Source organism: Pogona vitticeps, chromosome 1, assembly GCF_051106095.1.
Source record: "Pogona vitticeps strain Pit_001003342236 chromosome 1, PviZW2.1, whole genome shotgun sequence".
NCBI classification, from domain to species: Eukaryota; Metazoa; Chordata; class Lepidosauria; order Squamata; family Agamidae; genus Pogona; species Pogona vitticeps.
The window spans coordinates 6,467,530-6,491,522 of record NC_135783.1 but is presented as its reverse complement, the minus strand read 5'-3'; the positions used below and the strand labels follow the sequence as shown (position 1 = coordinate 6,491,522).

General features: G+C 48.0%; 2 long non-coding RNA genes across 2 annotated transcripts in view; one reads left to right on the top strand and one right to left on the bottom strand.

Annotated features, from left to right (window-relative positions):
* Window positions 1–23,993, top strand: part of LOC144584822 (uncharacterized) — a 274,399-nt gene that overhangs the window by 17,507 nt on the left and 232,899 nt on the right. The gene's annotated exons all lie outside the window — the stretch shown is intronic.
* Window positions 221–23,665, bottom strand: LOC140703291 (uncharacterized). The gene is made up of 4 exons (XR_013539268.1): window positions 23,590–23,665; window positions 1,715–1,935; window positions 1,301–1,471; window positions 221–697 (listed from the first exon to the last, which is right to left on the bottom strand). It is a non-coding gene; the product is annotated as an uncharacterized LOC140703291 (long non-coding RNA).

Here is a 23,993-nt window from a genome sequence, read left to right as displayed (position 1 = left end):
CCCAGGGCCAGAGGTTGCCAAATGAGGTGCAAACGGGCCCATTGGGGAGGCTTCTGTCAGGAAGCCAGGTTGGGGAAGGGCTGCAAAAGTGAGGAGCGGTGGGGAATGGGCTGAGGAAACATGGCCAGTGGTTTGCTTCTGGATGAGAGGGTTGTTAACTCAGGCCCCTCATCCTGTTAGGCACAGCTGACCCAGGTGGGCGGCCAGCAGTTAGGCTGATCATGGGAAGCCCGTCCTGCCTTTGAAGGCCTGTCAGAGGAGAATGATTGATTGATTGATTGATTTCCCACCTTTCACCTTGAAAAGGGCCCAAGGCGGCTCACAATAATGGAAGACAATGCTTAACGTGGAAACCTATGAGTACGCAACAGGGGTTCCCATCCTTAAAAGACGATATTTAAAAATGACAATCATTGAATAAGGAAGTAGAATACTTTTGCCTGTTAATGTTAACAGGCAAAATTACGGCAAAAATCAATAAGGACACAAATATATCTAAGAAAAGACAAGAGAGGAGATACATTCAACAAAGTTTTATTAACAATAACAGGGTTTTTCTTAACAATAACTTCTACAGGGACAGTATAACTTGGATTAAAGGTAGAACTGGCCCATAACATAGGTAAAGGATTTAAAATATATCCGGCTCCTAATGGCATGTCTTTCCTAACGGTATGTTTGCATCCTCCCGTGATCCCTGTTGAGAGAAATAATTCCTTTTTTGTTTTCTATTTGAACTTGTAAACCGCTTAGAGTAATGCATGCACTAATGGGGTGGTATATACATCAAAGGAAGGAAGGAAGGAAGGAAGGAAGGAAGGAAGGAAGGAAGGAAGGAAGGAAGGAAGGAAGGAAGGAAGGAAGGAAGGAAGGAAGGAAGGAAGGAAGGAAGGAAGGAAGGAAGGAAGGAAGGAAGGAAGGAAGGAAGGAAGGAAGGAAGGAAGGAAGGAAGGAAGGAAGGAAGGAAGGAACGGAGGGAGGGAGGGAGGGAGGGAGGGAGGGAGGGAGGGAGGGAGAAAAGAAAGAAAAGAAGGAAGGAAAGAAGGAATAAAAGAAAGAAAGGGAGGGAGGGAGGGAAGGAGGAAGAAAGGAAGGAAGGAAAAGAAAGGAAGGAAGGCTATCTGACAGGAAATAATCCCACAGCAAAAACAGGAGGAAAGTAGGGAAAGATCCACCTTCAGGTCGGACCGCCTCACCTGTCCTTTGTGGCCCTTAAGGGATGTGCTGACTTTCTCCATTCCTTCTGTTGCCAATGGAGACAGTGGTCTACTCCGTAGGTGCTGTTGGACTCACCGCTTACCTGATGAGTAATAGTTCCTCCTTAGGGGATCCCCGGGAAAGCCGCTTCACCACAGGACGGGCGACAAACATCATAGTTGGGTAATGGCAGCTTCATGTCTTCTGCAGCGATGCCTATGATGGCCTCGGTGGCCTTGTTGTGGAATACCACAGGCTTGCCGTTCTTTGTGACCTGAGAAGAGAGTTGACACCAAGCACAACTCTGGGAAGGGTCAAATGAGATGGGAGAAGCTCTCGTAGAATAGAGTGGGGGTGGACTCGATGATCCACAGATTTGGTAGGAGGGAACAGCCAGTCAGCTTACCGAGGGGGTCAGTAGAATCCTGGAGCAAAGCCGCTTTGCAGAAATGACCTAAACGGCAGCCCTCTAAGGTCTGGCCCAAGCAATGGCAACGGCCCCTTCCTCTGAGCTCACCTGATCGCCTTGAGTGAGGTCTGGCTCCTTTCGTGGCTCTCAAAACTTTCACCCATTTCATTCAGGAGCCAGTCGCTGAAAGTCCTGGCGTCGCCTTCCTCCATCAATCGCTGATCCTCGGCAGTATATTCATGAATATCGGATTCATTGCCATCAAGGATTTCATTTTCCTCCTGCACTTGGCTGGTATGCTCTTTCTCTTTAAAAATCTGAAGCTCCTCCTGGAGTCCAAGGCAAGACAGAAATTATTTATCATTTGCAGAAATGACCTAAACGGCAGCCCTCTAAGCGTTGCGGCCCTCTAAGGGCAACGGCCCCTTCCTCTGAGCTCACCTGATCGCCTTGAGTGAGGTCTGGCTTCTTTCATGGCTCTCAAAACTTTCACCCATTTCATTCAGGAGCCAGTCGCTGAAAGTCCTGGCGTCGCCTTCCTCCATCAATCCCCGCTCCTCGGCAGTATATTCATGAATATCGGAGATTTCATTTTCCTCCTGCACTCCTGAACTCTGAAGCTCCTCCTGGAGTCCAAGGCAAGACAGAAATTATTTACCATCAATAATCATGAAGAGAGAAATTATTTGCGGAAATGACCTAAACGGCAGCCCTCTAAGCGTTGCGGCCCTCTAAGGGCAACGGCCCCTTCCTCTGAGCTCACCTGATCGCCTTGAGTGAGGTCTGGCTTCTTTCATGGCTCTCAAAACTTTCACCCATTTCATTCAGGAGCCAGTCGCTGAAAGTCCTGGCGTCGCCTTCCTCCATCAATCCCCGCTCCTCGGCAGTATATTCATGAATATCGGAGATTTCATTTTCCTCCTGCACTCCTGAACTCTGAAGCTCCTCCTGGAGTCCAAGGCAAGACAGAAATTATTTACCATCAATAATCATGAAGAGAGAAATTATTTGCGGAAATGACCTAAACGGCAGCCCTCTAAGCGTTGCGGCCCTCTAAGGGCAACGGCCCCTTCCTCTGAGCTCACCTGATCGCCTTGAGTGAGGTCTGGCTTCTTTCATGGCTCTCAAAACTTTCACCCATTTCATTCAGGAGCCAGTCGCTGAAAGTCCTGGCGTCGCCTTCCTCCATCAATCCCCGCTCCTCGGCAGTATATTCATGAATATCGGAGATTTCATTTTCCTCCTGCACTCCTGAACTCTGAAGCTCCTCCTGGAGTCCAAGGCAAGACAGAAATTATTTACCATCAATAATCATGAAGAGAGAAATTATTTGCGGAAATGACCTAAACGGCAGCCCTCTAAGCGTTGCGGCCCTCTAAGGGCAACGGCCCCTTCCTCTGAGCTCACCTGATCGCCTTGAGTGAGGTCTGGCTTCTTTCATGGCTCTCAAAACTTTCACCCATTTCATTCAGGAGCCAGTCGCTGAAAGTCCTGGCGTCGCCTTCCTCCATCAATCCCCGCTCCTCGGCAGTATATTCATGAATATCGGAGATTTCATTTTCCTCCTGCACTCCTGAACTCTGAAGCTCCTCCTGGAGTCCAAGGCAAGACAGAAATTATTTACCATCAATAATCATGAAGAGAGAAATTATTTGCGGAAATGACCTAAACGGCAGCCCTCTAAGCGTTGCGGCCCTCTAAGGGCAACGGCCCCTTCCTCTGAGCTCACCTGATCGCCTTGAGTGAGGTCTGGCTTCTTTCATGGCTCTCAAAACTTTCACCCATTTCATTCAGGAGCCAGTCGCTGAAAGTCCTGGCGTCGCCTTCCTCCATCAATCCCCGCTCCTCGGCAGTATATTCATGAATATCGGAGATTTCATTTTCCTCCTGCACTCCTGAACTCTGAAGCTCCTCCTGGAGTCCAAGGCAAGACAGAAATTATTTACCATCAATAATCATGAAGAGAGAAATTATTTGCGGAAATGACCTAAACGGCAGCCCTCTAAGCGTTGCGGCCCTCTAAGGGCAACGGCCCCTTCCTCTGAGCTCACCTGATCGCCTTGAGTGAGGTCTGGCTTCTTTCATGGCTCTCAAAACTTTCACCCATTTCATTCAGGAGCCAGTCGCTGAAAGTCCTGGCGTCGCCTTCCTCCATCAATCCCCGCTCCTCGGCAGTATATTCATGAATATCGGAGATTTCATTTTCCTCCTGCACTCCTGAACTCTGAAGCTCCTCCTGGAGTCCAAGGCAAGACAGAAATTATTTACCATCAATAATCATGAAGAGAGAAATTATTTGCGGAAATGACCTAAACGGCAGCCCTCTAAGCGTTGCGGCCCTCTAAGGGCAACGGCCCCTTCCTCTGAGCTCACCTGATCGCCTTGAGTGAGGTCTGGCTTCTTTCATGGCTCTCAAAACTTTCACCGATTTCATTCAGGAGCCAGTCGCTGAAAGTCCTGGCGTCGCCTTCCTCCATCAATCCCCGCTCCTCGGCAGTATATTCATGAATATCGGAGATTTCATTTTCCTCCTGCACTCCTGAACTCTGAAGCTCCTCCTGGAGTCCAAGGCAAGACAGAAATTATTTACCATCAATAATCATGAAGAGAGAAATTATTTGAGGAAATGACCTAAACGGCAGCCCTCTAAGCGTTGCGGCCCTCTAAGGGCAACGGCCCCTTCCTCTGAGCTCACCTGATCGCCTTGAGTGAGGTCTGGCTTCTTTCATGGCTCTCAAAACTTTCACCCATTTCATTCAGGAGCCAGTCGCTGAAAGTCCTGGCGTCGCCTTCCTCCATCAATCCCCGCTCCTCGGCAGTATATTCATGAATATCGGAGATTTCATTTTCCTCCTGCACTCCTGAACTCTGAAGCTCCTCCTGGAGTCCAAGGCAAGACAGAAATTATTTACCATCAATAATCATGAAGAGAGAAATTATTTGCGGAAATGACCTAAACGGCAGCCCTCTAAGCGTTGCGGCCCTCTAAGGGCAACGGCCCCTTCCTCTGAGCTCACCTGATCGCCTTGAGTGAGGTCTGGCTTCTTTCATGGCTCTCAAAACTTTCACCCATTTCATTCAGGAGCCAGTCGCTGAAAGTCCTGGCGTCGCCTTCCTCCATCAATCCCCGCTCCTCGGCAGTATATTCATGAATATCGGAGATTTCATTTTCCTCCTGCACTCCTGAACTCTGAAGCTCCTCCTGGAGTCCAAGGCAAGACAGAAATTATTTATCATCAATAATCACGAAGAGAGAAATTTTTTGCAGAAATGACCTAAACGGCAGCCCTCTAAGGGCTGCAGCCCTCTAAGGGCAACGGCCCCTTCCTCTGAGCTCACCTGATCGCCTTGAGTGAGGTCTGGCTTCTTTCATGGCTCTCAAAACTTTCACCCATTTCATTCAGGAGCCAGTCGCTGAAAGTCCTGGCGTCGCCTTCCTCCATCAATCCCCGCTCCTCGGCAGTATATTCATGAATATCGGAGATTTCATTTTCCTCCTGCACTCCTGAACTCTGAAGCTCCTCCTGGAGTCCAAGGCAAGACAGAAATTATTTACCATCAATAATCATGAAGAGAGAAATTATTTGCGGAAATGACCTAAACGGCAGCCCTCTAAGCGTTGCGGCCCTCTAAGGGCAACGGCCCCTTCCTCTGAGCTCACCTGATCGCCTTGAGTGAGGTCTGGCTTCTTTCATGGCTCTCAAAACTTTCACCCATTTCATTCAGGAGCCAGTCGCTGAAAGTCCTGGCGTCGCCTTCCTCCATCAATCCCCGCTCCTCGGCAGTATATTCATGAATATCGGAGATTTCATTTTCCTCCTGCACTCCTGAACTCTGAAGCTCCTCCTGGAGTCCAAGGCAAGACAGAAATTATTTATCATCAATAATCACGAAGAGAGAAATTTTTTGCAGAAATGACCTAAACGGCAGCCCTCTAAGGGCTGCAGCCCTCTAAGGGCAACGGCCCCTTCCTTTGAGCTCACCTGATCGCCTTGAGTGAGGTCTGGCTTCTTTCATGGCTCTCAAAACTTTCACCCATTTCATTCAGGAGCCAGTCGCTGAAAGTCCTGGCGTCGCCTTCCTCCATCAATCCCCGCTCCTCGGCAGTATATTCATGAATATCGGAGATTTCATTTTCCTCCTGCACTCCTGAACTCTGAAGCTCCTCCTGGAGTCCAAGGCAAGACAGAAATTATTTACCATCAATAATCATGAAGAGAGAAATTATTTGCGGAAATGACCTAAACGGCAGCCCTCTAAGCGTTGCGGCCCTCTAAGGGCAACGGCCCCTTCCTCTGAGCTCACCTGATCGCCTTGAGTGAGGTCTGGCTTCTTTCATGGTGTTACATACAGCACTGATGTTACCTGTCTGTCATGGGTTTGGAGGGAAAGTTCCATCCTATGGGGAGTGGAAGGCGGGACATCAGGAGGAGGGGCTGTACTGTATATATATGTGAAGCCTGTGTGGAGAAGTGGGGAGACGCTGGGATGTGACGAAGCAGCAGCTGGGAAGAAGAAGCTGGTGTGGGAGTCTGTGTGTCAGACAGGGTACTACTGTGTGTCAGAGTACCAACCTGATAGGTTCAGGTGTCTGTTGGTTAGCCAGAACTGATAGGTTCAGGGTCTGTGCTTCAAGTTAAGGGTTCTGTGTGAACCAAACTGTGTGTATGTATGAGTGAAACTAAGCCACGTTACTTTATCTTATTCACCTGATTATTTTATTTTCCCTGTGTGTTGTATTTAAATAAACCTTGTTCTTTTATTTGTTTAAAAATCCATCCCTGGTCTGTGTGACTTCTTATAGGGAATGGTTGGTGGCAGCTTAGTTAAGTGTGGCAGATCCCAGTAGGTCTGGGTTTGTCACATTGATTGGTGTCCAGCGTGTGGGATACGACTGGTCCAGTTGTCCAGCGGTCCAGCAAAGCCTTGGCAAGTGTGCCCAGAGCAAGGGGGGTCTAGTCAGGGACAATCTGAGGCGCGTAGGTAATCTTCTAGGTGTACCTCACGGGGAGGTGCACTAGTGGAAGAACGTGCCAACTGGGGAAACTAGATTAGGGTGCTCTGAGGCAGCCTGTTTTTGGCGGGAAAAAAGCTGAGGCAAAACTGTGTAGTAGAAGTGAGCTAGCTTGCCAGCTGAGAGGCCCAGCAGAGGGGGGTAGACTCAAACTCGCTACTGTTGCAAGTTAAGTGCTGAAGAACAGCAGCAATCTATAGAAAGCTGGTTCTGAGGCAAAAGAGAAAAAAAGTGGTCGTTTTATTTTGAGGCTTGACTTTTTAAAAGCAGCCTGTTCTGAGGGGGGATTATGCCCTTGACTCGAAGCCAGATGGCAGAAATGGGTGAAATGAAAGACCCCCAGGTTGACCAAGGTTCTGAGGATGAATTTGGCTCAGTGCAAGGTGACAGCACAGGAGAGCAGAACCCAGAACTTAGAAAATTACTCCTAGCCCAACAGCATGAACTGAGGGTGAGGGAAATGGAGGAAAGATTAGAGAGAGAAAGAAGGCAATTTGAGATTGAGAGAATGGAAAGAGAAGCAAGATTAGAGAGAGAGAAAATTGCTCTGGAAAAAGAAAGGATGGCGTATGAGTTAAGAAAATTGGAAATGATGAACCAGAACAATAATAACAATAGGGATTCTGAGGGAGGCCAATTGTCTAAAGCTGACCTGAAGAAATTCCCTGTGTACCACAAGGGAGATTGTCCTGAGGTGTTCTTTTCCTTAGTGGAAAGAGCGTTTGTGGACTTCTCAGTGAGGGAAACTGAGAAGATGACCATCATGCGATCTTTAATCAGTGGTAGCCTGGCTGAGGTTTATGCCGAGATGCCTGAGGAACTGATGAAAGATTTTGCAGAGTTTAAAAAACTGGTGTTTGCAAGACATGGGATAAATGCGGAACAGCTGAGGCAAAGATTTAGGTCAATCACCAAAAAGCCAGAGCAGACTTTTACCCAAGTGGGGGCTCAATTGGTGAGGCTGCTTGAGAAATGGCTATCTCAGGAGGGGACAGAGACCTTTCAACAGCTTAAAGATTTGATAGCGCTGGAACAGTTCTATTCAGTCCTGCATGGGGAATTGAAATTCCAGGTGAGGGAAAGGAAACCAAAATCTGTGGCAGAAGCCGCCGAGATTGCAGATTTTATTCACCAGATAAGAAAGCCCTTAGGTGAGGAGAAATCTGTAGGAAAACCCAAAGAAACCTACAGCAAGTACTCTCAGGGACCAGGGAAAAGCCAGCAAGGGGGAGGGGCCCATGGTGAAGGGAAGCCCTCAGACATGAAACTAAGACCTCAGATTTTGGAGGGAAAACTAAAACAAGATGAGAGAGAATCAAAATACACCAGAAAATGCTATTTCTGTCAGGGAAAGGGCCATCTAATCTCAGAGTGTGAGAAATTAAAGCAGCTAAAAGGAATGGTGCCTCAGGATTCGAGTGGAACCAAGCCAAAAGCTGTGTTCTGTGTCCAGAAAGAGCAAAGCCCCTTGTCACTGAGGGAGCCTGTTGCCATGGCTACTCAATCTGGAACAGTTACATCTGCTGATCAGGCTGAGGAAAATGGTCCTCTTGTGGAGGTCAAGCGCTGTTTGCTCGTGAGAACAGATTCTCAGTTGTTTGAAACAGCAGGGGTGGACGTAGGAATACTTGACCATCAGTATCGGGGGTTGAGGGACACTTGTTCCCAGGTGACCCTGTGCCATCCAGATATTATTCCTAGGGAATATATAATCCCAAATGAGAGCATGAAGGTGGCAGGGATTGAGGGGCAGGTAATCTCACTGCCAGTCGCGGAGGTACCTGTGAACTTTCAAGGCTGGAGGGGAGTTTGGCGGCTAGCAATTTCATCGACTCTGCCAGCAGCCGTGCTCGTGGGAAATGACCTGGCTGAACATGTGAAAAGGGTGCTAGTGATTACACGCTCACAAGCCACCACGGGGACAGTTCAGGGGGGTAATGATGAGCCAGAGGCGGAAGCAGAGGGGAGTTCAGAAGCTGTGGTGGAAACCTTAACCACAGACAGCAGATTTGGACAGGAGCAAAAGGCAGACGCCACTCTCCAAAAGTGTTTTGAACAGGTGACTGACGCCCAGCTAACACCTGAAACCCCAGTGAGATTTCTGGAGAAAAAGGGGATTTTGTATAGAGAGACCCCGAGGAATATCTCAAAAGGGGGAGATGGGATCAGAAGTCAGCTGGTGGTACCTGAAAAGTATCGCCCCATGATCTTACAAAGGGGGCACTCTGACATGTTTGCTGCACACTTAGGGGTGAACAAAACACAGCAGAGAATCACACAGAATTTTTACTGGCCTGACATAGGGAAGCAGATCAGGGAGTTCTGTAAACAATGTGATGTGTGTCAAAGGCAGGGGAATAGCCGCGATAGGACCAAAGCAAAGTTGTGCCCTTTGCCTGTGATTGACACTCCATTCAAATGCATAGGGGTGGATATAGTGGGACCTTTGCCCAAGGCCACAAAGAGGGGGAACAGGTTCATTCTCACCATTGTGGACCATGCCACGAGGTACCCTGAAGCCATACCCTTGACTAAGATTGAAACAAACACAGTGGCAGATGCCTTGGTGGGGTATATGTCCAGGATGGGATTTGCCTCAGAAATAATCACAGATTTGGGCGCATCGTTCACATCAAAGCTCATGAAACGCTTATGGCAAATCTGTGGAATTAAGCACAAGGAAACCACTGCCTATCATCCTGAAAGTAATGGGTTAACTGAGAAGTTCAATGGGACTCTAATGCGCATGATTAGGGCTTACTTGGCAGAGAATCCAGACAACTGGGACCAGAAGCTGCAATCCCTTTTGTTTGCTTATCGATCAGTGCCACAAGCCAGTACCGGGTTCAGTCCATTTGAACTTTTATTTGGGAGAAGGGTGAAAGGGCCCCTTGATTTGATCAAACAAAATTGGGAGCAGATCACCCAGGATGACCCACCAGACGTTGTGACATATATAGACTCTTTAAGGAAGGACCTAAAGAGAAACCTAGAGCTAGCAGCAGAGACCCTGCAAGCTCAAAAGGTCAGAAAGAAAGTTTGGGATGACCAGAAAGCCGGGGAGAGGCACTTTAACCCAGGGGAGGGAGTGCTTTGGCCTAGGCTCTGCAAAGAAAACAAACTGCAGCTGGGTAGCCCAGAAGTAAAGTGCTTGGGTCACATGGTAGGGGGAGGAGTGATAAAACCCCTGGAGGCCAAAATAAAAGCTGTTCGTGATTGGCCCAGACCCAACACCAAGAAAAAAGTCAAATCATTTCTTGGGTTGGTGGGCTACTACAGAAAGTTCATCCCGAGGTTTAGCGAGATTGCGGCTCCGCTGACCGATCTGACAAGGAAGAAGGCTGATGACCACATCCCGTGGACCAGCGACTGTGAGGCGGTGTTCCAGAGGTTGAAGGAGGCGCTAATCAACTATCCAGTGCTGCGTGCTCCAGACTTCGACCGGGAGTTCATCATCTACACCGATGCGTCTAACAGCGGGGTAGGAGCAGTTCTTTGCCAGGAGGATGAGAATGGTGACCAGCATCCAGTGTCCTACCTGAGTAGGAAACTCCAAAAAGGTGAGAGACATTTGGCAACCGTGGAGAAGGAGTGTTTGGCCATAGTCTACGCGATCCAGAAGGCCAAGCCTTACATCTGGGGAAGACATTTTGTTCTGTGCACTGACCATTCACCATTGCAATGGTTAAAGACAATGAAAACCCACAATAGCAAACTTATGAGGTGGGCTTTAAACCTACAGGACTATGACTTTGAAGTGAAGGTGGTCAGAGGGTCAGTGAACTGTGTTGCTGACGCCTTGTCAAGAAGACCTGAAGATTGAAGACGGCGAAAGAACTTGGACTATGTATATATATTGATGACAAAAAGTTAAATGTACCTGTTTTTGAACTTGGTTTGTATGAATAAAGGTAAATTGATGTAATGTATATGGTAAATGTTTAAATGCCTAATTGATATGGTTGACTTAGAATGTAAGTATAAGTAAGTATGATATGGTATGTATAACTGTTGTTGTGTGTTTTATCCAGGTTGTTTTTTTGGGAAAAAGCACCTTAGCTTTCCCCCTACAAAACAACTTATAAAGAGGGGAGGTGTTACATACAGCACTGATGTTACCTGTCTGTCATGGGTTTGGAGGGAAAGTTCCATCCTATGGGGAGTGGAAGGCGGGACATCAGGAGGAGGGGCTGTACTGTATATATATGTGAAGCCTGTGTGGAGAAGTGGGGAGACGCTGGGATGTGACGAAGCAGCAGCTGGGAAGAAGAAGCTGGTGTGGGAGTCTGTGTGTCAGACAGGGTACTACTGTGTGTCAGAGTACCAACCTGATAGGTTCAGGTGTCTGTTGGTTAGCCAGAACTGATAGGTTCAGGGTCTGTGCTTCAAGTTAAGGGTTCTGTGTGAACCAAACTGTGTGTATGTATGAGTGAAACTAAGCCACGTTACTTTATCTTATTCACCTGATTATTTTATTTTCCCTGTGTGTTGTATTTAAATAAACCTTGTTCTTTTATTTGTTTAAAAATCCATCCCTGGTCTGTGTGACTTCTTATAGGGAATGGTTGGTGGCAGCTTAGTTAAGTGTGGCAGATCCCAGTAGGTCTGGGTTTGTCACACATGGCTCTCAAAACTTTCACCCATTTCATTTAGGAGCCAGTCGCTGAAAGTCCTGGCGTCGCCTTCCTCCATCAATCCCCGCTCCTCGGCAGTATATTCATGAATATCGGAGATTTCATTTTCCTCCTGCACTCCTGAACTCTGAAGCTCCTCCTGGAGTCCAAGGCAAGACAGAAATTATTTACCATCAATAATAATGAAGAGAGAAATTATTTGCGGAAATGACCTAAACGGCAGCCCTCTAAGCGTTGCGACCCTCTAAGGGCAACGGCCCCTTCCTCTGAGCTCACCTGATCGCCTTGAGTGAGGTCTGGCTTCTTTCATGGCTCTCAAAACTTTCACCGATTTCATTCAGGAGCCAGTCGCTGAAAGTCCTGGCGTCGCCTTCCTCCATCAATCCCCGCTCCTCGGCAGTATATTCATGAATATCGGAGATTTCATTTTCCTCCTGCACTCCTGAACTCTGAAGCTCCTCCTGGAGTCCAAGGCAAGACAGAAATTATTTACCATCAATAATCATGAAGAGAGAAATTATTTGAGGAAATGACCTAAACGGCAGCCCTCTAAGCGTTGCGGCCCTCTAAGGGCAACGGCCCCTTCCTCTGAGCTCACCTGATCGCCTTGAGTGAGGTCTGGCTTCTTTCATGGCTCTCAAAACTTTCACCCATTTCATTCAGGAGCCAGTCGCTGAAAGTCCTGGCGTCGCCTTCCTCCATCAATCCCCGCTCCTCGGCAGTATATTCATGAATATCGGAGATTTCATTTTCCTCCTGCACTCCTGAACTCTGAAGCTCCTCCTGGAGTCCAAGGCAAGACAGAAATTATTTACCATCAATAATCATGAAGAGAGAAATTATTTGCGGAAATGACCTAAACGGCAGCCCTCTAAGCGTTGCGGCCCTCTAAGGGCAACGGCCCCTTCCTCTGAGCTCACCTGATCGCCTTGAGTGAGGTCTGGCTTCTTTCATGGCTCTCAAAACTTTCACCCATTTCATTCAGGAGCCAGTCGCTGAAAGTCCTGGCGTCGCCTTCCTCCATCAATCCCCGCTCCTCGGCAGTATATTCATGAATATCGGAGATTTCATTTTCCTCCTGCACTCCTGAACTCTGAAGCTCCTCCTGGAGTCCAAGGCAAGACAGAAATTATTTATCATCAATAATCACGAAGAGAGAAATTTTTTGCAGAAATGACCTAAACGGCAGCCCTCTAAGGGCTGCAGCCCTCTAAGGGCAACGGCCCCTTCCTCTGAGCTCACCTGATCGCCTTGAGTGAGGTCTGGCTTCTTTCATGGCTCTCAAAACTTTCACCCATTTCATTCAGGAGCCAGTCGCTGAAAGTCCTGGCGTCGCCTTCCTCCATCAATCCCCGCTCCTCGGCAGTATATTCATGAATATCGGAGATTTCATTTTCCTCCTGCACTCCTGAACTCTGAAGCTCCTCCTGGAGTCCAAGGCAAGACAGAAATTATTTACCATCAATAATCATGAAGAGAGAAATTATTTGAGGAAATGACCTAAACGGCAGCCCTCTAAGCGTTGCGGCCCTCTAAGGGCAACGGCCCCTTCCTCTGAGCTCACCTGATCGCCTTGAGTGAGGTCTGGCTTCTTTCATGGCTCTCAAAACTTTCACCCATTTCATTCAGGAGCCAGTCGCTGAAAGTCCTGGCGTCGCCTTCCTCCATCAATCCCCGCTCCTCGGCAGTATATTCATGAATATCGGAGATTTCATTTTCCTCCTGCACTCCTGAACTCTGAAGCTCCTCCTGGAGTCCAAGGCAAGACAGAAATTATTTACCATCAATAATCATGAAGAGAGAAATTATTTGCGGAAATGACCTAAACGGCAGCCCTCTAAGCGTTGCGGCCCTCTAAGGGCAACGGCCCCTTCCTCTGAGCTCACCTGATCGCCTTGAGTGAGGTCTGGCTTCTTTCATGGCTCTCAAAACTTTCACCCATTTCATTCAGGAGCCAGTCGCTGAAAGTCCTGGCGTCGCCTTCCTCCATCAATCCCCGCTCCTCGGCAGTATATTCATGAATATCAGAGATTTCATTTTCCTCCTGCACTCCTGAACTCTGAAGCTCCTCCTGGAGTCCAAGGCAAGACAGAAATTATTTATCATCAATAATCACGAAGAGAGAAATTTTTTGCAGAAATGACCTAAACGGCAGCCCTCTAAGGGCTGCAGCCCTCTAAGGGCAACGGCCCCTTCCTCTGAGCTCACCTGATCGCCTTGAGTGAGGTCTGGCTTCTTTCATGGCTCTCAAAACTTTCACCCATTTCATTCAGGAGCCAGTCGCTGAAAGTCCTGGCGTCGCCTTCCTCCATCAATCCCCGCTCCTCGGCAGTATATTCATGAATATCGGAGATTTCATTTTCCTCCTGCACTCCTGAACTCTGAAGCTCCTCCTGGAGTCCAAGGCAAGACAGAAATTATTTACCATCAATAATCATGAAGAGAGAAATTATTTGCGGAAATGACCTAAACGGCAGCCCTCTAAGCGTTGCGGCCCTCTAAGGGCAACGGCCCCTTCCTCTGAGCTCACCTGATCGCCTTGAGTGAGGTCTGGCTTCTTTCATGGCTCTCAAAACTTTCACCCATTTCATTCAGGAGCCAGTCGCTGAAAGTCCTGGCGTCGCCTTCCTCCATCAATCCCCGCTCCTCGGCAGTATATTCATGAATATCGGAGATTTCATTTTCCTCCTGCACTCCTGAACTCTGAAGCTCCTCCTGGAGTCCAAGGCAAGACAGAAATTATTTATCATCAATAATCACGAAGAGAGAAATTTTTTGCAGAAATGACCTAAACGGCAGCCCTCTAAGGGCTGCAGCCCTCTAAGGGCAACGGCCCCTTCCTCTGAGCTCACCTGATCGCCTTGAGTGAGGTCTGGCTTCTTTCATGGCTCTCAAAACTTTCACCCATTTCATTCAGGAGCCAGTCGCTGAAAGTCCTGGCGTCGCCTTCCTCCATCAATCCCCGCTCCTCGGCAGTATATTCATGAATATCGGAGATTTCATTTTCCTCCTGCACTCCTGAACTCTGAAGCTCCTCCTGGAGTCCAAGGCAAGACAGAAATTATTTACCATCAATAATCATGAAGAGAGAAATTATTTGCGGAAATGACCTAAACGGCAGCCCTCTAAGCGTTGCGACCCTCTAAGGGCAACGGCCCCTTCCTCTGAGCTCACCTGATCGCCTTGAGTGAGGTCTGGCTTCTTTCATGGCTCTCAAAACTTTCACCGATTTCATTCAGGAGCCAGTCGCTGAAAGTCCTGGCGTCGCCTTCCTCCATCAATCCCCGCTCCTCGGCAGTATATTCATGAATATCGGAGATTTCATTTTCCTCCTGCACTCCTGAACTCTGAAGCTCCTCCTGGAGTCCAAGGCAAGACAGAAATTATTTACCATCAATAATCATGAAGAGAGAAATTATTTGAGGAAATGACCTAAACGGCAGCCCTCTAAGCGTTGCGGCCCTCTAAGGGCAACGGCCCCTTCCTCTGAGCTCACCTGATCGCCTTGAGTGAGGTCTGGCTTCTTTCATGGCTCTCAAAACTTTCACCCATTTCATTCAGGAGCCAGTCGCTGAAAGTCCTGGCGTCGCCTTCCTCCATCAATCCCCGCTCCTCGGCAGTATATTCATGAATATCGGAGATTTCATTTTCCTCCTGCACTCCTGAACTCTGAAGCTCCTCCTGGAGTCCAAGGCAAGACAGAAATTATTTACCATCAATAATCATGAAGAGAGAAATTATTTGCGGAAATGACCTAAACGGCAGCCCTCTAAGCGTTGCGGCCCTCTAAGGGCAACGGCCCCTTCCTCTGAGCTCACCTGATCGCCTTGAGTGAGGTCTGGCTTCTTTCATGGCTCTCAAAACTTTCACCCATTTCATTCAGGAGCCAGTCGCTGAAAGTCCTGGCGTCGCCTTCCTCCATCAATCCCCGCTCCTCGGCAGTATATTCATGAATATCGGAGATTTCATTTTCCTCCTGCACTCCTGAACTCTGAAGCTCCTCCTGGAGTCCAAGGCAAGACAGAAATTATTTATCATCAATAATCACGAAGAGAGAAATTTTTTGCAGAAATGACCTAAACGGCAGCCCTCTAAGGGCTGCAGCCCTCTAAGGGCAACGGCCCCTTCCTCTGAGCTCACCTGATCGCCTTGAGTGAGGTCTGGCTTCTTTCATGGCTCTCAAAACTTTCACCCATTTCATTCAGGAGCCAGTCGCTGAAAGTCCTGGCGTCGCCTTCCTCCATCAATCCCCGCTCCTCGGCAGTATATTCATGAATATCGGAGATTTCATTTTCCTCCTGCACTCCTGAACTCTGAAGCTCCTCCTGGAGTCCAAGGCAAGACAGAAATTATTTACCATCAATAATCATGAAGAGAGAAATTATTTGAGGAAATGACCTAAACGGCAGCCCTCTAAGCGTTGCGGCCCTCTAAGGGCAACGGCCCCTTCCTCTGAGCTCACCTGATCGCCTTGAGTGAGGTCTGGCTTCTTTCATGGCTCTCAAAACTTTCACCCATTTCATTCAGGAGCCAGTCGCTGAAAGTCCTGGCGTCGCCTTCCTCCATCAATCCCCGCTCCTCGGCAGTATATTCATGAATATCGGAGATTTCATTTTCCTCCTGCACTCCTGAACTCTGAAGCTCCTCCTGGAGTCCAAGGCAAGACAGAAATTATTTACCATCAATAATCATGAAGAGAGAAATTATTTGCGGAAATGACCTAAACGGCAGCCCTCTAAGCGTTGCGGCCCTCTAAGGGCAACGGCCCCTTCCTCTGAGCTCACCTGATCGCCTTGAGTGAGGTCTGGCTTCTTTCATGGCTCTCAAAACTTTCACCCATTTCATTCAGGAGCCAGTCGCTGAAAGTCCTGGCGTCGCCTTCCTCCATCAATCCCCGCTCCTCGGCAGTATATTCATGAATATCAGAGATTTCATTTTCCTCCTGCACTCCTGAACTCTGAAGCTCCTCCTGGAGTCCAAGGCAAGACAGAAATTATTTATCATCAATAATCACGAAGAGAGAAATTTTTTGCAGAAATGACCTAAACGGCAGCCCTCTAAGGGCTGCAGCCCTCTAAGGGCAACGGCCCCTTCCTCTGAGCTCACCTGATCGCCTTGAGTGAGGTCTGGCTTCTTTCATGGCTCTCAAAACTTTCACCCATTTCATTCAGGAGCCAGTCGCTGAAAGTCCTGGCGTCGCCTTCCTCCATCAATCCCCGCTCCTCGGCAGTATATTCATGAATATCGGAGATTTCATTTTCCTCCTGCACTCCTGAACTCTGAAGCTCCTCCTGGAGTCCAAGGCAAGACAGAAATTATTTACCATCAATAATCATGAAGAGAGAAATTATTTGCGGAAATGACCTAAACGGCAGCCCTCTAAGCGTTGCGGCCCTCTAAGGGCAACGGCCCCTTCCTCTGAGCTCACCTGATCGCCTTGAGTGAGGTCTGGCTTCTTTCATGGCTCTCAAAACTTTCACCCATTTCATTCAGGAGCCAGTCGCTGAAAGTCCTGGCGTCGCCTTCCTCCATCAATCCCCGCTCCTCGGCAGTATATTCATGAATATCGGAGATTTCATTTTCCTCCTGCACTCCTGAACTCTGAAGCTCCTCCTGGAGTCCAAGGCAAGACAGAAATTATTTATCATCAATAATCACGAAGAGAGAAATTTTTTGCAGAAATGACCTAAACGGCAGCCCTCTAAGGGCTGCAGCCCTCTAAGGGCAACGGCCCCTTCCTTTGAGCTCACCTGATCGCCTTGAGTGAGGTCTGGCTTCTTTCATGGCTCTCAAAACTTTCACCCATTTCATTCAGGAGCCAGTCGCTGAAAGTCCTGGCGTCGCCTTCCTCCATCAATCCCCGCTCCTCGGCAGTATATTCATGAATATCGGAGATTTCATTTTCCTCCTGCACTCCTGAACTCTGAAGCTCCTCCTGGAGTCCAAGGCAAGACAGAAATTATTTACCATCAATAATCATGAAGAGAGAAATTATTTGCGGAAATGACCTAAACGGCAGCCCTCTAAGCGTTGCGGCCCTCTAAGGGCAACGGCCCCTTCCTCTGAGCTCACCTGATCGCCTTGAGTGAGGTCTGGCTTCTTTCATGGTGTTACATACAGCACTGATGTTACCTGTCTGTCATGGGTTTGGAGGGAAAGTTCCATCCTATGGGGAGTGGAAGGCGGGACATCAGGAGGAGGGGCTGTACTGTATATATATGTGAAGCCTGTGTGGAGAAGTGGGGAGACGCTGGGATGTGACGAAGCAGCAGCTGGGAAGAAGAAGCTGGTGTGGGAGTCTGTGTGTCAGACAGGGTACTACTGTGTGTCAGAGTACCAACCTGATAGGTTCAGGTGTCTGTTGGTTAGCCAGAACTGATAGGTTCAGGGTCTGTGCTTCAAGTTAAGGGTTCTGTGTGAACCAAACTGTGTGTATGTATGAGTGAAACTAAGCCACGTTACTTTATCTTATTCACCTGATTATTTTATTTTCCCTGTGTGTTGTATTTAAATAAACCTTGTTCTTTTATTTGTTTAAAAATCCATCCCTGGTCTGTGTGACTTCTTATAGGGAATGGTTGGTGGCAGCTTAGTTAAGTGTGGCAGATCCCAGTAGGTCTGGGTTTGTCACATTGATTGGTGTCCAGCGCGTGGGATACGACTGGTCCAGTTGTCCAGCGGTCCAGCAAAGCCTTGGCAAGTGTGCCCAGAGCAAGGGGGGTCTAGTCAGGGACAATCTGAGGCGCGTAGGTAATCTTCTAGGTGTACCTCACGGGGAGGTGCACTAGTGGAAGAACGTGCCAACTGGGGAAACTAGATTAGGGTGCTCTGAGGCAGCCTGTTTTTGGCGGGAAAAAAGCTGAGGCAAAACTGTGTAGTAGAAGTGAGCTAGCTTGCCAGCTGAGAGGCCCAGCAGAGGGGGGTAGACTCAAACTCGCTACTGTTGCAAGTTAAGTGCTGAAGAACAGCAGCAATCTATAGAAAGCTGGTTCTGAGGCAAAAGAGAAAAAAAGTGGTCGTTTTATTTTGAGGCTTGACTTTTTAAAAGCAGCCTGTTCTGAGGGGGGATTATGCCCTTGACTCGAAGCCAGATGGCAGAAATGGGTGAAATGAAAGACCCCCAGGTTGACCAAGGTTCTGAGGATGAATTTGGCTCAGTGCAAGGTGACAGCACAGGAGAGCAGAACCCAGAACTTAGAAAATTACTCCTAGCCCAACAGCATGAACTGAGGGTGAGGGAAATGGAGGAAAGATTAGAGAGAGAAAGAAGGCAATTTGAGATTGAGAGAATGGAAAGAGAAGCAAGATTAGAGAGAGAGAAAATTGCTCTGGAAAAAGAAAGGATGGCGTATGAGTTAAGAAAATTGGAAATGATGAACCAGAACAATAATAACAATAGGGATTCTGAGGGAGGCCAATTGTCTAAAGCTGACCTGAAGAAATTCCCTGTGTACCACAAGGGAGATTGTCCTGAGGTGTTCTTTTCCTTAGTGGAAAGAGCGTTTGTGGACTTCTCAGTGAGGGAAACTGAGAAGATGACCATCATGCGATCTTTAATCAGTGGTAGCCTGGCTGAGGTTTATGCCGAGATGCCTGAGGAACTGATGAAAGATTTTGCAGAGTTTAAAAAACTGGTGTTTGCAAGACATGGGATAAATGCGGAACAGCTGAGGCAAAGATTTAGGTCAATCACCAAAAAGCCAGAGCAGACTTTTACCCAAGTGGGGGCTCAATTGGTGAGGCTGCTTGAGAAATGGCTATCTCAGGAGGGGACAGAGACCTTTCAACAGCTTAAAGATTTGATAGCGCTGGAACAGTTCTATTCAGTCCTGCATGGGGAATTGAAATTCCAGGTGAGGGAAAGGAAACCAAAATCTGTGGCAGAAGCCGCCGAGATTGCAGATTTTATTCACCAGATAAGAAAGCCCTTAGGTGAGGAGAAATCTGTAGGAAAACCCAAAGAAACCTACAGCAAGTACTCTCAGGGACCAGGGAAAAGCCAGCAAGGGGGAGGGGCCCATGGTGAAGGGAAGCCCTCAGACATGAAACTAAGACCTCAGATTTTGGAGGGAAAACTAAAACAAGATGAGAGAGAATCAAAATACACCAGAAAATGCTATTTCTGTCAGGGAAAGGGCCATCTAATCTCAGAGTGTGAGAAATTAAAGCAGCTAAAAGGAATGGTGCCTCAGGATTCGAGTGGAACCAAGCCAAAAGCTGTGTTCTGTGTCCAGAAAGAGCAAAGCCCCTTGTCACTGAGGGAGCCTGTTGCCATGGCTACTCAATCTGGAACAGTTACATCTGCTGATCAGGCTGAGGAAAATGGTCCTCTTGTGGAGGTCAAGCGCTGTTTGCTCGTGAGAACAGATTCTCAGTTGTTTGAAACAGCAGGGGTGGACGTAGGAATACTTGACCATCAGTATCGGGGGTTGAGGGACACTTGTTCCCAGGTGACCCTGTGCCATCCAGATATTATTCCTAGGGAATATATAATCCCAAATGAGAGCATGAAGGTGGCAGGGATTGAGGGGCAGGTAATCTCACTGCCAGTCGCGGAGGTACCTGTGAACTTTCAAGGCTGGAGGGGAGTTTGGCGGCTAGCAATTTCATCGACTCTGCCAGCAGCCGTGCTCGTGGGAAATGACCTGGCTGAACATGTGAAACGGGTGCTAGTGATTACACGCTCACAAGCCACCACGGGGACAGTTCAAGGGGGTAATGATGAGCCAGAGACGGAAGCAGAGGGGAGTTCAGAAGCTGTGGTGGAAACCTTAACCACAGACAGCAGATTTGGACAGGAGCAAAAGGCAGACGCCACTCTCCAAAAGTGTTTTGAACAGGTGACTGACGCCCAGCTAACACCTGAAACCCCAGTGAGATTTCTGGAGAAAAAGGGGATTTTGTATAGAGAGACCCCGAGGAATATCTCAAAAGGGGGAGATGGGATCAGAAGTCAGCTGGTGGTACCTGAAAAGTATCGCCCCATGATCTTACAAAGGGGGCACTCTGACATGTTTGCTGCACACTTAGGGGTGAACAAAACACAGCAGAGAATCACACAGAATTTTTACTGGCCTGACATAGGGAAGCAGATCAGGGAGTTCTGTAAACAATGTGATGTGTGTCAAAGGCAGGGGAATAGCCGCGATAGGACCAAAGCAAAGTTGTGCCCTTTGCCTGTGATTGACACTCCGTTCAAATGCATAGGGGTGGATATAGTGGGACCTTTGCCCAAGGCCACAAAGAGGGGGAACAGGTTCATTCTCACCATTGTGGACCATGCCACGAGGTACCCTGAAGCCATACCCTTGACTAACATTGAAACAAACACAGTGGCAGATGCCTTGGTGGGGTATATGTCCAGGATGGGATTTGCCTCAGAAATAATCACAGATTTGGGCGCATCGTTCACATCAAAGCTCATGAAACGCTTATGGCAAATCTGTGGAATTAAGCACAAGGAAACCACTGCCTATCATCCTGAAAGTAATGGGTTAACTGAGAAGTTCAATGGGACTCTAATGCGCATGATTAGGGCTTACTTGGCAGAGAATCCAGACAACTGGGACCAGAAGCTGCAATCCCTTTTGTTTGCTTATCGATCAGTGCCACAAGCCAGTACCGGGTTCAGTCCATTTGAACTTTTATTTGGGAGAAGGGTGAAAGGGCCCCTTGATTTGATCAAACAAAATTGGGAGCAGATCACCCAGGATGACCCACCAGACGTTGTGACATATATAGACTCTTTAAGGAAGGACCTAAAGAGAAACCTAGAGCTAGCAGCAGAGACCCTGCAAGCTCAAAAGGTCAGAAAGAAAGTTTGGGATGACCAGAAAGCCGGGGAGAGGCACTTTAACCCAGGGGAGGGAGTGCTTTGGCCTAGGCTCTGCAAAGAAAACAAACTGCAGCTGGGTAGCCCAGAAGTAAAGTGCTTGGGTCACATGGTAGGGGGAGGAGTGATAAAACCCCTGGAGGCCAAAATAAAAGCTGTTCGTGATTGGCCCAGACCCAACACCAAGAAAAAAGTCAAATCATTTCTTGGGTTGGTGGGCTACTACAGAAAGTTCATCCCGAGGTTTAGCGAGATTGCGGCTCCGCTGACCGATCTGACAAGGAAGAAGGCTGATGACCGCATCCCGTGGACCAGCGACTGTGAGGCGGTGTTCCAGAGGTTGAAGGAGGCGCTAATCAACTATCCAGTGCTGCGTGCTCCAGACTTCGACCGGGAGTTCATCATCTACACCGATGCGTCTAACAGCGGGGTAGGAGCAGTTCTTTGCCAAGAGGATGAGAATGGTGACCAGCATCCAGTGTCCTACCTGAGTAGGAAACTCCAAAAAGGTGAGAGACATTTGGCAACCGTGGAGAAGGAGTGTTTGGCCATAGTCTACGCGATCCAGAAGGCCAAGCCTTACATCTGGGGAAGACATTTTGTTCTGTGCACTGACCATTCACCATTGCAATGGTTAAAGACAATGAAAACCCACAATAGCAAACTTATGAGGTGGGCTTTAAACCTACAGGACTATGACTTTGAAGTGAAGGTGGTCAGAGGGTCAGTGAACTGTGTTGCTGACGCCTTGTCAAGAAGACCTGAAGATTGAAGACGGCGAAAGAACTTGGACTATGTATATATATTGATGACAAAAAGTTAAATGTACCTGTTTTTGAATTTGGTTTGTATGAATAAAGGTAAATTGATGTAATGTATATGGTAAATGTTTAAATGCCTAATTGATATGGTTGACTTAGAATGTAAGTATAAGTAAGTATGATATGGTATGTATAACTGTTGTTGTGTGTTTTATCCAGGTTGTTTTTTTGGGAAAAAGCACCTTAGCTTTCCCCCTACAAAACAACTTATAAAGAGGGGAGGTGTTACATACAGCACTGATGTTACCTGTCTGTCATGGGTTTGGAGGGAAAGTTCCATCCTATGGGGAGTGGAAGGCGGGACATCAGGAGGAGGGGCTGTACTGTATATATATGTGAAGCCTGTGTGGAGAAGTGGGGAGACGCTGGGATGTGACGAAGCAGCAGCTGGGAAGAAGAAGCTGGTGTGGGAGTCTGTGTGTCAGACAGGGTACTACTGTGTGTCAGAGTACCAACCTGATAGGTTCAGGTGTCTGTTGGTTAGCCAGAACTGATAGGTTCAGGGTCTGTGCTTCAAGTTAAGGGTTCTGTGTGAACCAAACTGTGTGTATGTATGAGTGAAACTAAGCCACGTTACTTTATCTTATTCACCTGATTATTTTATTTTCCCTGTGTGTTGTATTTAAATAAACCTTGTTCTTTTATTTGTTTAAAAATCCATCCCTGGTCTGTGTGACTTCTTATAGGGAATGGTTGGTGGCAGCTTAGTTAAGTGTGGCAGATCCCAGTAGGTCTGGGTTTGTCACACATGGCTCTCAAAACTTTCACCCATTTCATTTAGGAGCCAGTCGCTGAAAGTCCTGGCGTCGCCTTCCTCCATCAATCCCCGCTCCTCGGCAGTATATTCATGAATATCGGAGATTTCATTTTCCTCCTGCACTCCTGAACTCTGAAGCTCCTCCTGGAGTCCAAGGCAAGACAGAAATTATTTACCATCAATAATAATGAAGAGAGAAATTATTTGCGGAAATGACCTAAACGGCAGCCCTCTAAGCGTTGCGACCCTCTAAGGGCAACGGCCCCTTCCTCTGAGCTCACCTGATCGCCTTGAGTGAGGTCTGGCTTCTTTCATGGCTCTCAAAACTTTCACCCATTTCATTCAGGAGCCAGTCGCTGAAAGTCCTGGCGTCGCCTTCCTCCATCAATCCCCGCTCCTCGGCAGTATATTCATGAATATCGGAGATTTCATTTTCCTCCTGCACTCCTGAACTCTGAAGCTCCTCCTGGAGTCCAAGGCAAGACAGAAATTATTTACCATCAATAATCATGAAGAGAGAAATTATTTGCGGAAATGACCTAAACGGCAGCCCTCTAAGCGTTGCGGCCCTCTAAGGGCAACGGCCCCTTCCTCTGAGCTCACCTGATCGCCTTGAGTGAGGTCTGGCTTCTTTCATGGCTCTCAAAACTTTCACCCATTTCATTCAGGAGCCAGTCGCTGAACGTCCTGGCGTCGCCTTCCTCCATCAATCGCCGCTCCTCGGCAGTATATTCATGAATATCGGAGATTTCATTTTCCTCCTGCACTCCTGAACTCTGAAGCTCCTCCTGGAGTCCAAGGCAAGACAGAAATTATTTATCATCAATAATCACGAAGAGAGAAATTTTTTGCAGAAATGACCTAAACGGCAGCCCTCTAAGGGCTGCAGCCCTCTAAGGGCAACGGCCCCTTCCTCTGAGCTCACCTGATCGCCTTGAGTGAGGTCTGGCTTCTTTCATGGCTCTCAAATCTTTCAGCCATTTCATTCAGGAGCCAGTCGCTGAAAGTCCTGGCGTCGCCTTCCTCCATCAATCCCCACTCCTCGGCAGTATATTCATGAATATCGGAGATTTCATTTTCCTCCTGCACTCCTGAACTCTGAAGCTCCTCCTGGAGTCCAAGGCAAGACAGAAATTATTTATCATCAATAATAATGAAGAGAGAAATTTTTTACAGAAATGACCTAAACGGCAGCCCTCTAAGGTCTGGCCCAAGCAATGGCAGCACCCCCTTCCTCTGAACTTATCTGGTCTTGAGTGGTCTTGTTCCCTTTGTAGGCTTTTCCTGAGATCTCTCCCATTCTCCTCCTGCGCCTGTAGGTTTGTTTCC